Genomic DNA, 13,374 nt, shown 5'->3' on the forward strand with positions numbered 1-13,374 from the left:
GCAGAATCCACATGAATTAGCACAGTGTTTACCGTACCTATTTTCCTTGCAAGCTGTGTATGTATGAAATCAGAAATAATAAAAATGATACTCTTCTTTAAATATTTTAATATCATTCTTGTTATTATATTTGATTCTTGGAATTCCAATATCCGTATTTTAATATTTAAGCGCAGTTAATGCACTTTATAGAATATACATATAATAGGGAATACAAAACTGAAAGGGTTATTCTTTTGGCAAATCTTTTGGATTTTCTTTTATTACTGTGGGTCATTCTTCTAGAGTAAGGTAGGCGTCTTCTGTCGGATTTGCAGGGACGTAATTCCGTATATACAGAAAATTCAGTAAGCAATTTTTCATTAAAATTCTTTTATTCGTGGAAATGAAAATTCGAAGGTAAGGTTTGCCTATGAAATCCTCGAATAGTGGTACCAAAACACAGTGAAGTTTTATTCACCTATTTATTTATTTATATTTTTGGAATATATATACAAAAAAAATACCTTATACTTACCAAAGATTTCCCTTATTTTACATACCTTGATCGCAAAGAAGTCCTGTCCATCCGGGTTGACATCCGTCCTCACATATCCCTGTTGTTCTGTTGCATTGACATGGTACAACACAATTTTCACTACATGTTCCTTTACAGTTGATACCAAATGTTCCAGCGGAACAATCTTACAAAATTTAAATGGATTATTACTATTATTATTATTATTTTCATACGATAAAATAACTACCAAACAAAATTAAAAATTGTCACATGTTCACATGTTACATATTTTGAATTTTGTTCAAAGTACTAGTAAAAATGATATTTTAAAATTTTTCGCGAAATGTATCAGATGATTCATAGAACAAATTCACAACCATTAATACAAGAGCCATTTATGTGATGACATTCTTTATAACCCAGACAAGGTCCACAATTCTGAGCACAATCCTGCCCATATCTACCATCATCACATTCTATTAAATGAAAGCAATATATATGTTTTATACGCAAGGCCTTCGTAGTCAATTTCACAAATGATAAAGGGATGCATGTACACGTATAAATACATTTACTTTAAAACTGTGAAAGTAAGTATAAGATGAATCATACTTTTACTACATTGAAGTCCCTCCCAGCCTGGTTGACATCCTCCTTCACAATCCCCAGTGGTCCTGTTACATCTATTGGGTACACCACAATTGTCACTACAAAATCTTCTACAGTTTGTTCCAAACAGACCGCTTGAACACTTTGTAATACACATATGTACATACATATATTTTTATCAAAATTATGCTGAATAAATATAATGTAAATCATGTGATCACATCATTACATGTAAATATTAATGTTGATGATATCATTGGATTCTCACAAAATATATAGTACAGTGCTGCTATCCCATAAGTTGACAATCCTATCCTATCCTATCGTGAATCCTGCATCCACAATCCTATCCTGTGATTTCAGTCTAATCCTATCCTATCCTATCCTGCTACTTTCAGTTTTTTTTAATATTTAGGAGTTGATTTGACAAAACGAAAAAAAATTATAAAATGACCATCATATGAAAATCAGTTATAATTATGGATTTTATTTAATATGTTTAAATGATAAAAAATAATTGAGATCGATATCCATTAATTCCCGACACCCCGCACGAATTAATTTTCAAGTACCCAGTTAAAATGTAAACAAAGGGACTGTAATAAAACATAGGCAAGTACTGATCTAGCGAACGTGTAAAGAAAGTAAGCTTTCAAAATAATTTTAGAAAAAAAATATAATCCGACTTTACTTTTATTTAATTTCACATACTAACGATGATCGAGAGACATCACGGTATTTGCAATTTCTTTTCGAATTTATACACTTTGATAAATAAATGGGGTTAAAGTTAGAGAGGGGGAATCGTGGAAAAAGGGGGGGGGGACAACAACTAAGACTTCAGATACTTTTTAATGTTATGATTATTAATAAGTAGACTAAACGAACAAAATTTAAGCTCTTTAGGTATGAGAATCAGACTATAAATGTCTATACATTCATGCGGGGAAGGTAAAACAGAGTATAATAACCGTACCCGTTGAAAATATAATTTCTTTACACATACTAAATAATGAAAAAAAGGATATGTTGGATGTTTTAACAGTTATATATTTCATGTAAAATTTATGCAAAATTATTTTTCCCTAAACTGTAAACTGAGCACCATGAAACATAATAAATGTATATATACATGTACCTAACTTAGATTTTATTAGAAGATACATGTACATGTATGACAAGACCATAAACCAAGAACAGACATTTAGAATATCTTGACTTTTATTTATTAAACATGTAAAAAAATATTTAAATGTATGATTAAAATTTGTTTTATATTCATTGTTTAAAGTTATTCTTGTTTGAGATGTTCAGTTCATCATTGTTTGAATTTGAATATTTTACAAACATGCAAAAACTTTATCATGTTTGCTAAATAAAAAAATCAAGATATTCAAAATGTTAAATTTTCTTATTTCACTTCAATTTGTTTTTAGTTTATGGTCAATTCAGTGTCATACAAATGTATCTCAATAACCATTTTTTTATGAGTGAGAATTTAATTCATGATTAACAGAAAACATTTTCATAACTCTTCATAGTCAGATAGATTGACAGCAATAATTATTGCAGTGAACACACACACATTCCTTCGAATTCTTTCTTATAAAACATGTATATAAATTCACAGTAGTTTCAGTATTTATAAGCCATATTTAAGTAAATTTTGTTTTTGACCTTGACATTTGATCTTGAATGTTATTCAGGGTCTAAATGAGGAACAAAAATGCTTAACCAAGTTGACAATATTTATTCAGGGTGATTGCCTCTTCGGTGTTAAATATATATATATATATATATATATATATATATAGATATAGATATATATATATATATATATATATATAGATAGATAGATAGATAGATAGATAGATAGATAGATAGATAGATAGATAGATAGATAGATATTGGGCCAAATAAATCTCATCTACAATTTTATTTATTTATCTACAATGTATAACAATTGAATGTTCCATTATGAGACAAATTCATCAGAAGTATACATGTATATCATTGCCAAGCTCACAGATACATGTACATGAAATCTGTTTAAATTTAAGTTTATCAATGTCTTTTTCCAATTGTATGATGTTTTACATGCATATGATTTCGCCTGCTTGTCCTTCGCTCAAATTGAATTTCAAATGTCAAAGTTTGTGTCAAAGAGCTAGTCATAAGTAACCAAGCAGTTTCAAAATTGACAACAATGCACAGAAAACAAATATTTCACACACCGATCTCCTTAATAAAAAAAACATCATGATTTCAGACTCTAGGGGGCTCTTGCACAGTGGTTTGAACATCTTTCATATTTATTCCAGCAGCAGATGAGATGAACTGCAATATGTACAGCAGCAAATATGCAGGATCGTCCTAAAAAAACAACAATTATTACTATGAATATAACAATACATGCATGTAGATTGTGCAATTTTGTCATGTACAATATACATTAAAACTGTATTTTATTGTGATTATCTTTTCATTTCATGTACGACTGGCTGAATTTTACCTTTTTCTCTCCCAGAGTAATGTATTTAAAGAAATCAAGCAAACCCGAATCTTATACTGCAACTTCATAGTCATATCTTAATTAAACAATCATAATTTAGTTGTAAATTGTAATTCATTTCATCTCGTCAACTTGTTAACTAGTATGAGTACCTTTGTTTGTTTGTTTTTTTTTTCTCTATTTTAAATTTTTCTGCTTGTATTAATCTAATATTGTTTTTTGTTTGTTTTCTTCTTTGCTTAAAATTTGATTAAGAAAAAAATATGAAAATACATATAACATGATGATGACCATGATGACCAGAACAATAGCACATTGTTTTCAGTTTCGCTCTTTTTTTATAAGAAGAAAAATGACTTATTCAGAGAATCTACAGAAACTTCATCTCAACTCAGATAATAATATGTATTTATTTATACAGAGATAAGAATACAACACCAAATGTTAGTTTTATGTTTAATTTATGGCGAGTATTGGTCGTGGCACAATAAATCACAAACAATATGGGATGCCATTTCAATAGGGCAATCCCATCAAATCATAGCAACATGTGTACACACTAACCGTCCCGGGTTTACCGCGGAGGGTCAGCACACATCAAACAAAGTTCAAAGTTCAAATGTCAAAGTTCAAATATCAAACTGCACATATCAAACATTAAATTTCAAACTCACAGTAGTTCAAATATCAAATATCTCAAAATTTCAAATCTCAAACTCAAATATGCATTTTTCTAGTTCACAGTTAATATCACTGTCAAATAATACTACACTTAACTGTGGTTCACACATCAACCCAGTCCAGTTGAGTATAGTACAAGTTTCACACAAATATTGTCAACAGTTGGCTTGGTGTGCGCAGATGTTCATCAATCCTGGATAGCGCCACGACGATTCCTTATGCATGTATCCAACTAAATCCTAAGGGAACTGATGCCCCAAAACCTGAAAAAGAAGAGGAGAAAAAACCCAAGCACCAGAAATTCCTTTTTTAAATTAACATACAACTTCATATCTGACGTGGAGGGAGGGAGGGTATTTGAAATTTACAACGCAAAATTACTTAAATTTTTTAACAACACTTTCAACACGTCTTTACCTTTGAAAAGTTCAGCAGAAAGGAAGGTGAAGGACAAACCCGAGCCTTTATATACTTCTTCAGTCGGGCCGAGCCCGACTCAAACAAAATACTTCTCTCGTAAAATAAAGGCATCTATTTTGTATGTAAGCAAATAGATGCTATTATTTATACAGAGATAAGAATACAACACCAAATGTTAGTTTTATGTTTAATTTATGGCGAGTATTGGTCGTGGCACAATAAATCACAAACAATATGGGATGCCATTTCAATAGGGCAATCCCATCAAATCATAGCAACATGTGTACACACTAACCGTCCCGGGTTTACCGCGGAGGGTCAGCACACATCAAACAAAGTTCAAAGTTCAAATGTCAAAGTTCAAATATCAAACTGCACATATCAAACATTAAATTTCAAACTCACAGTAGTTCAAATATCAAATATCTCAAAATTTCAAATCTCAAACTCAAATATGCATTTTTCTAGTTCACAGTTAATATCACTGTCAAATAATACTACACTTAACTGTGGTTCACACATCAACCCAGTCCAGTTGAGTATAGTACAAGTTTCACACAAATATTGTCAACAGTTGCGCAGTACAGTTAAGGCAACATTTTCTATAAAAAGGCACCAAAAACGGGACACTTAAAGTTCAACAGTCTTATTTTTTAGCATGAAACTCAATCTGAAATATCTTAATAGCTTTATGAAGAGTTTGTCCATCGCTTTTCACATCGGTATTTTTTGTCATCATGTGACCCTCTACAGTCACGTGAGCTCCAGTTTTAGGTCAAAATATGAAATGTCAAATTTAACCAAAAAGTGCAAGGGCAAGGCAAACAATATTTGAACTGCACAAGGTTTCATTGAGTCCCTTGGTAACTATCCTATCGAAAAACTGATGCTCATTCAGTCAGATTTCTGAGATATTTAAGTTATTCATTGAAAACAAACACCAGTATTCAAAATTAGGGTATTTTTCATCATTTAATCGGAAATTTTTAAATTGCCTAATGAATTACAAAGAAATGAGCATCACTTTTTAAAAACTATACAGTAAAATAAAGAATTTAAAATAAAAACCTACCTCTTGGGTTGTCGCCTTGCCCTTGCACTTTTTGATTAAAAATTGGAATCTTAACACATTCATTCTAAATATAGTTTTCAAACGCATCATTGACCCAGCATGGGAGATAACTCTGTGGTACTTAATAGAGGTTGTGTACCTCGCAAATTTTAAACAAATAATACCTACGGACTGTGCTGGGCTTTATTTCACTAAGTCAAAACGGTATGCATAAAAAAAAAATCTTTGACATTACTTTGTTTTTTATATCTTCGTTATTTTATACGCTACAGAAAACGTACTTGACTCCTACCGCATTTCCTCCGTTCGTCAACAGGCCTTAAATTTGCCGCAACATCCATCATGTAAATCATTTGGAAAATGCCCATGGTTAAAAATATTGAAAGATTCAATCATTTGTAATATAAAAAAAAATTACGAAAGCCTATTAGGATCAAACTACGGTAAAAAAAAAATTTAAAAGGCGTTATAACGCCTTTTCAAAAGGCGTTATAACGCGAAAAAAGGCGTAATAACGCCTTTTGAAAAGGCGTTATAACGCGGAAAAAGGCGTAATAACGCAAATAAAGGCGTAATTACGCCTTTCCAAAAGGCGTTATTACGCCTTTCCAAAAGGCGTTATAACGCCTTTCTAAAAGGCGTTATTACGCCTTTCCAAAAGGCGTTATTACGCCTTTCCAAAAGGCGTTATTACGCCTTTTCAAAAGGCGTTATTACGCCTTTTTAAAAGGTATTAATACGCCTTTCAAAAAGGCGTTATTATGCCTTTTCAAGGGCCATTATTATGTCTTTGACAGGCCCGTGCTTTTAAAGTGGGGGGGGGGGGCATAAAATTGACAAGCAAACAAAAAAACAAGAACCCCCCCCCCCGAAAAAAATAAACTGCCTAAACTTGAGGGGAAACTTTTTCTAATTTTTCGGTAAAACTTTTTTTTTAAATGCAATGACTTGCCCGAGTTTAACTATACTGCAACAAAATGTTAAGGAACCAAGCAATCAATTAATGATTTTTTATATTTAAACTATAGCAAGACTATTCTCCCAAAGAGTGGGGTTGGGGAATCATTCGTACTACCGGCCTGTTTGAAAAGGAGTTGTATCCAAAAATTGAAAGGCGTTATTTTTAACAAGTAAATATATGAAAGATTGCACCAAAGCCATCTTTATTTATGCAATATTTAGATTATAGTTTTAATATTATAAATTATATAATAAATTATAGTATTTTCTATATTCCTGCACATCTCGCAGACAGTTGTTTGCATTTTGCATGCATATTAAGAGAAGTCAACACTCTACTTTTGAAAATCCAGGATATAGGCAGAACCAGCTTTGGGCCCTGCTAGCCACGTATTAAAAATTCATGTCAAATTTGAAATATTTTTCTCTCCTCTTGGTAAAAAACAGGCAAAGTATTTGCATAGGTATAATGAGCAATTAGCCTTCAACAAAATTTCTGAAATCCATACACCTTGGTAGAAGCGTCTGGCATCAGAGAAGGACTAAGTTGGTTTAACACTGAAAATATTTTACACATTTAAAAATCTTTTTTCCTAGAAATCTAATTATAATCAGCCCCCAGGGTGGGCTAAGTAAGTCATGTATTGAAAAAAAAGAGGCGTAATAACGCCTTTTGGAAAGGCGTAATAACGCTTTTTGGAAAGGCGTTATAACGCCTTTTGGAAAGGCGTAATTACGCCTTTATTTGCGTTATTACGCCTTTTTCCGTGTTATAACGCCTTTTCAAAAGGCGTTATTACGCCTTTTTTCGCGTTATAACGCCTTTTGGAAAGGCGTTATAACGCCTTTTAATTTTTTTTTTTAACCGTAGTTTGATCTTAATAGGCTTTCGTATAAAATAGACAGCCCCTATCAATGGTAAAACATTTATTCTTCCTCAGTAGACACACAGAAAAAATATCTCCAACCGAACTTTTCTTTTTTTTTTTTTTTACATAAATTATTTGTGATTATTTTAGTTATCAAATCTTCAACTGTTTATAGATTCTAGACTACGTTAAAAGTTTTAAGAACAGGAGGAAGGGATTGGGGTGCTTACTCCTGTATTTAATAACCTGTTTTCCTTTCTACAGATCTACCCCCCCCCCCTTTTCCCCATCACCAGTTTGCCTCTGGCTCCTTTGATACCATATACCTTACTGACATGTTAAAAATAAATTATTAAACAGTGTTTACATCAGGTTTTACTTATTTGGGCATTCACTATTGTAGCACAAATCACATTGGGGAAGGGGGGGGGGGGCTTTAGTCTCATGTTTTTGAGTTATTATCAATCAATACGCAAACAAGATAATCGTAGTAGAAACTTTGTAATCAAGAAACAGATACTCTGTTAAGGAACAGGTGAACACAATATACATGCTGAAATTTAGATCTTGTTGTACCCAAAAACACAGACAGGCGCGGAGCCAGAATGGAAATGAAATGAACGGCTGGGGTCCGCTTTGAGACCCCCAGTGCATCCAGGGCGAAGTCCCTGGAAGCTCATGGTTTTTACCAATATTTCATTTAAAACCATGCCATTTCGATTTTCTTTAGAAAATACAAGACATAGTAATATTGTTTTTAACACACAGTTAAATACTTCCGTGCAAATTTATTGTACATGTAGAGGCTGAATATTTTTTTAATTAAAAAGATATATTGGTATCATCTTTCGGCAACAAATATAATTAATTTCAATTAATAACAAAAATGATATTTCAAATCATATTCTAGTGGATCACAGCATTCAACTGTTGATATTTTCTCAAAGATCTTTAAAATAAATATCAATGTGTTGTAGGAGAATTACAAATTAATGAATGTTTTATTTGGTTTTGGCAATGATTTAATAAAACATTACAATTTTTTTATAAAGACATGGTAATATAAAATTTGAATTTGAATTGAAACAGTATGAGATAAAACAATTTGAAACACAAATATTTGCTGCATGGTATTGATATTTTTTCTCTTCTCGGAAATCTCTCCCTCCCCCCCATCCTTTTTTTTTTATTTGAAAACGATGTGTACGCACCTGCGTATTTGCGGATAGGCAGCTACGCGCCTGTCAGAATACATGCAAATAAATATATTCAAATCTTAACAGCCTTGAATTCAAACTTTCACACCATTGTACTGTTAAAAATTCAAGGTATTAATTACCTAGAAAATTTATTTAATTAAAAACAGCTTTTCAATTTTAAAGGCAGGCTTTGAAGGGATTTCTGAGCAGGTGCAAAATATTTCAAACAGTCCACAGTTCAAACAGTTCTTCTGGATGAAATCAATTCTGAAAACAAAATGAAATACCATTATGGAAAGTTCATTGGTGTTTTAAAAAGTGATACTCAAAACAATGCATTGAGTAACATGGAAAGCATATACATGACTCTTCTGTTTTTATTATCAAAACATTCCAATATTCTTGCTAGGAATATGTATGGTTTATAGTTAATATGGAGCATACCTTTTTATTTTATTGGTGCAAACACTTGCTGCCTGAATGAATTGTTCAAATTGTTTGGGAGTAGCTACAACACAATATATATGTAATGAATGAAATACATAATGATTACTATTGTAAAATGAAATGACATTGCATTGTGCAAAACAAACCATGCTATACTATATTTTCTGAAATTCATAAAATAAATGGAAACAAACTTTTGATACAAAACTTTTCTGGGAAATTGAAATCGATGACATTTGCAAAAGTAGAATTAGTAGCTATACTTAATTTAAGTAGAAAAAAAAATAAATCAGTATACTAGAGATAATATTTAATTCTTTCGCCTATACAAAATTTAAAAAAAAAAATATTTAACACTGGCATACTATAAACTTAATGTGAAATGCTTTAGTGTGATCATACCCAGTGGAGAAATTGATGCATCTATTTTGATAGTTCTGGCTGATGTAAATGCCAGTTTTAACCAGTTCTGTGGCAGCTACAATGATAAAAGAATTATACATATAAACTGTTCATAAATACATGTATATACATATAAGACTGGCTTAATGTACATGTAGTCAGACAAATGAAAATTCAAATATCTATCTTCACTAATGTAGAAATTCTACAAATTTACAGCCTAGTGATACAGAAAGAAAAGTTCTACGGATGAATTTCAAATATGAAGCACTGGTAAAATCTGAAATCCTAAAATTCACACATTTTTGATTGCCAGAGGTATAAATTAAAATTTATAGGGTCTTATACTCTTGTATGTACAGTGCACATACATTATACACTGTGCAGTTTGACTTCACATTGAAATACATTGTAAGTGTGACTGCATCTAAATTATAATTTGATATCATGACATGCTGTGCTTATATTATGTTACATGTTTGTACATGTATGCCAAAGGACAACATCATTGCATGTTTAAAAGTGTGCAACTTTCATAATGTGTGTGTTTGTGTGTGTGTGTGTGTGGGGGGGGGGGGGGGGCATACACACAAGGCATTCATTACAGTTTGTGACTGACTGTAATAATACATCTTATTGTACATGTTCACGGTTATTTTACATCTATGTAAAGAACAGTATGTCTACATGTTAATACCTATGCGCATACACACCTTAATGAACAGAAAGGGACCTAGGGGGGGTAGTGCGGATCGTCTCAGTTTCCCATGATTTCCCGAAATAACGTCATCATCTTCTCATCAAAAACATAAACAAGGCCTAAGTCTCTTATTTTATCCCTATTTTCTTTAAAAATTGCCTGATTGTTGCATTTATCCACTGCATAGGCCCTATCTCAGCTGCTGTCGCCACGTTTTTAGACGTAAACAACATTTCCGTGTCACCGAGTGCAAGCGCTTGGCTGAAGCCGAATGCAGCCAAACGACACAATAAAAAGAGAATTATTTCGAAGACGTGTTGTTACTATATAAGAGAAAATCACTAATGTTTATTTATTTAAACCTGAAAATACAGACATTCATTACAAATTCTCGCAATCATCATTAAATAGCTTTTTTGAGCTCTATTTCCTTATATAGATCTATCAAGGCGGAGCAACTGTCATGACGTCAAACCTCATTATGACCTCATTACCATATTATCTTCATGTGTAGCCTTAACTGTACTGCGTGGCTTGGTGTGCGCAGATGCCACATGGCTGCATACTGGCACAGTTTGCAGTCACCCCACACATGGGGAAAGCCACAAGTCAACTGTTCCACGCCCAATACTGCCCAAGGTCCTCCCAACTCTTTCTAGGTACTTACAGACTTGTCTGGATACACGCAACCCCTTTTTTGGGCAAAGTATTCAAGACCTCCTTGAACTGTATTAGAAAAATTGAGTTTCCTAATTCTGATAAATGTACACCATCAGGTAGCAAAAACTTGGCGATATCTTTCATCAAATCTGGATGTTTCAGGTAACAGCCCCCCTGTTCCAATATGTATTTGGCTACTGCCCTATTGAGACGGTTTCTATAGTTTTCCATGGCCACTAAATCTTCGGAATACCTCCATTGAATACGGGGAAGGATTTGAGACCATATCAGGATGGCCTGGGGAAAGTGACCCTTAATTTCAGCCAAATCTGTCTTGAATTTTTTTTTTAAGTTCAAATAAAGAATATGCTTTGGTACCAATGTCATTGCCGCCACAATGTAGAAGAATAAAGTTAGGCTCATTCTCAAGATTCTTCAAGTACAAAAGTTTTTTCTTTAACTCAATGAATTTTAGTCCAGAGTAGCCTTGCCACCATAAATTTAGTCCGACTCTTTCTAAGGCTAAGTTGACCCCCGAGGGACTTTTAAAGGCTTCCAAGAATGCTCTTTTTATAATGGAGGAACCAACACACCATACTTGCAAGGGGGCTGAAAAAACTTGTAAAGTCTAAATAAAGAACTAGACTGACAATTAATAAGTTCTAACAAACAATTTAAGTGACAATTGTATAATAACTAATGCAAGTGCAATTTATTGTGAACAGCTTTTTATTTTTTACTTCATGATACCTATGGTACTAGCATGTGAACAACCCAAACCTAGAGCTAGATATCATCAAAAATTCTATTTTTTCTTAAACCTGCCAATGGAGACCTAATGTAAGATTTGTAAACCTTAGATTTCCAACGACCTGCCTCCATTATTGAATCTTCTGAACAACCCAATTCAAATGCTGCTGTGGCTGCCCCTATGCGAAAGGAATGAGATTTGTAATTGCCCCCAACTTTACAGACCTTCAACACCTTGCCCAAAACCGATGAAAACTGGGATCTAGTTAGTGGTTCACCTCCAAAATGACAAAATAATGCTCCCTTAACTTTGGGCCTTATAGACAGAAACTCCCTCAAGCATTTGACTGGACAAATACTGCCACCCACTTCTTCAATACATATTGTAATACCCTTGCCTGTCTGATCAGTTTTAGATTGTTTAATGACTAATAACATATTTGCTTGATCTTGATCAAATTCAATATCTGAGGCTTGCAAAATTGAGTTACTGTCATTGCCTACAGATAAACAAATTTCTCCAACTCTAAGAAATGCAAAGAAAGCCAATGAATAAGTTGCCTTAAAAAGCAAAGTCTCATATCTATTGAAACACACTGAATGCAACATATGTAATATTTTATTGAGCAAATTGGGGGTAATAGGAAGTCTAGAATCAGCTGGTTTGTTTAGTCTCCTCATTCCTTCCAAGAGTTTTGTAACCATGAAATTCCTAGTAACATCATCAAAATTTTGAATTTTGCAGTTAAAGCTTATTGCTGATACATAAGACCTTGCTGTTGAAAATGAGTATCCTAAGCGTGACAAATAAGCAATGTATTGGATCAGATGACTTGTTAATTTTGAATTTTGCAGTTAAAGCTTATTGCTGATACATAAGACCTTGCTGTTGAAAATGAGTATCCTAAGCGTGACAAATAAGCAATGTATTGGATCAGATGACTTGTTAATGGTGGCCAGTTGTCGTCCAAGTCAAAAGTTGACCTGAATTTTTGAAAAGATGCTAGTCCTGTCTGATGTGACAACTTGGTGTTCTTAGAAATTGATGCCTGAAGTAACCGGTCTATTTCAAATTGTATATCATGTTCACTAACTCCCTTGGTGGGACTTCTGGGTTTGGCTTGGCTGATGGTGCCAATTCCTTGAACCTCTGCCACTGTTTCCGAGAAATAGAGTCCGCAATGTTATTATCAATACTTGAAATATGTTTAGCTTTAAACACAACATTATTTAACATAAGTTTGAGCACAAAATGTCGAACAAGCTCCATAATTCTCTTGGATTTAGAGGTTTGCTTATTGATTACACTAACTAAAGCTATATTGTCAATATGAAATAAGACTTTTTTCCTAACTAACAAATTCCCCCAAATTTCAATTGCTATCACTACTGGAATTAACTCAAGAAATGTAATATCCTTCATGATTTCCTGATTCTCCCAATGTTTTGGCCAAGGAAGAAAAAACCAACTACCCTGAAAATAAGCCCCACATCCTAAAGCATTAGAACCAGCACTATCAGTATAAAACTCTAAAATATTAGAATCCTGCCAAATCGTATCGGAGAAATATGCTACCCCATTAAAGTGCTTTAG

At 32.9% G+C, this 13,374-nt stretch overlaps 1 protein-coding gene and 1 long non-coding RNA gene across 2 annotated transcripts in view; one reads left to right on the forward strand and one right to left on the reverse strand.

Moving 5' to 3' along the window:
* LOC133174436 (receptor-type tyrosine-protein phosphatase T-like) overlaps positions 1-13,374 on the forward strand; it is a 350,605-nt gene that overhangs the window by 23,442 nt on the left and 313,789 nt on the right. The gene's annotated exons all lie outside the window — the stretch shown is intronic.
* On the reverse strand, positions 9,017-9,749 carry LOC133174453 (uncharacterized). The gene is made up of 3 exons (XR_009719147.1): positions 9,671-9,749; positions 9,266-9,329; positions 9,017-9,088 (listed from the first exon to the last, which is right to left on the reverse strand). It is a non-coding gene; the product is annotated as an uncharacterized LOC133174453 (long non-coding RNA).

Source organism: Saccostrea echinata, unplaced genomic scaffold, assembly GCF_033153115.1.
Source record: "Saccostrea echinata isolate AGI-Se365-2 ecotype Australia unplaced genomic scaffold, CSIRO_AGI_Sech_v1 ptg000058l, whole genome shotgun sequence".
In the NCBI taxonomy this organism is placed as follows: Eukaryota; Metazoa; Mollusca; class Bivalvia; order Ostreida; family Ostreidae; genus Saccostrea; species Saccostrea echinata.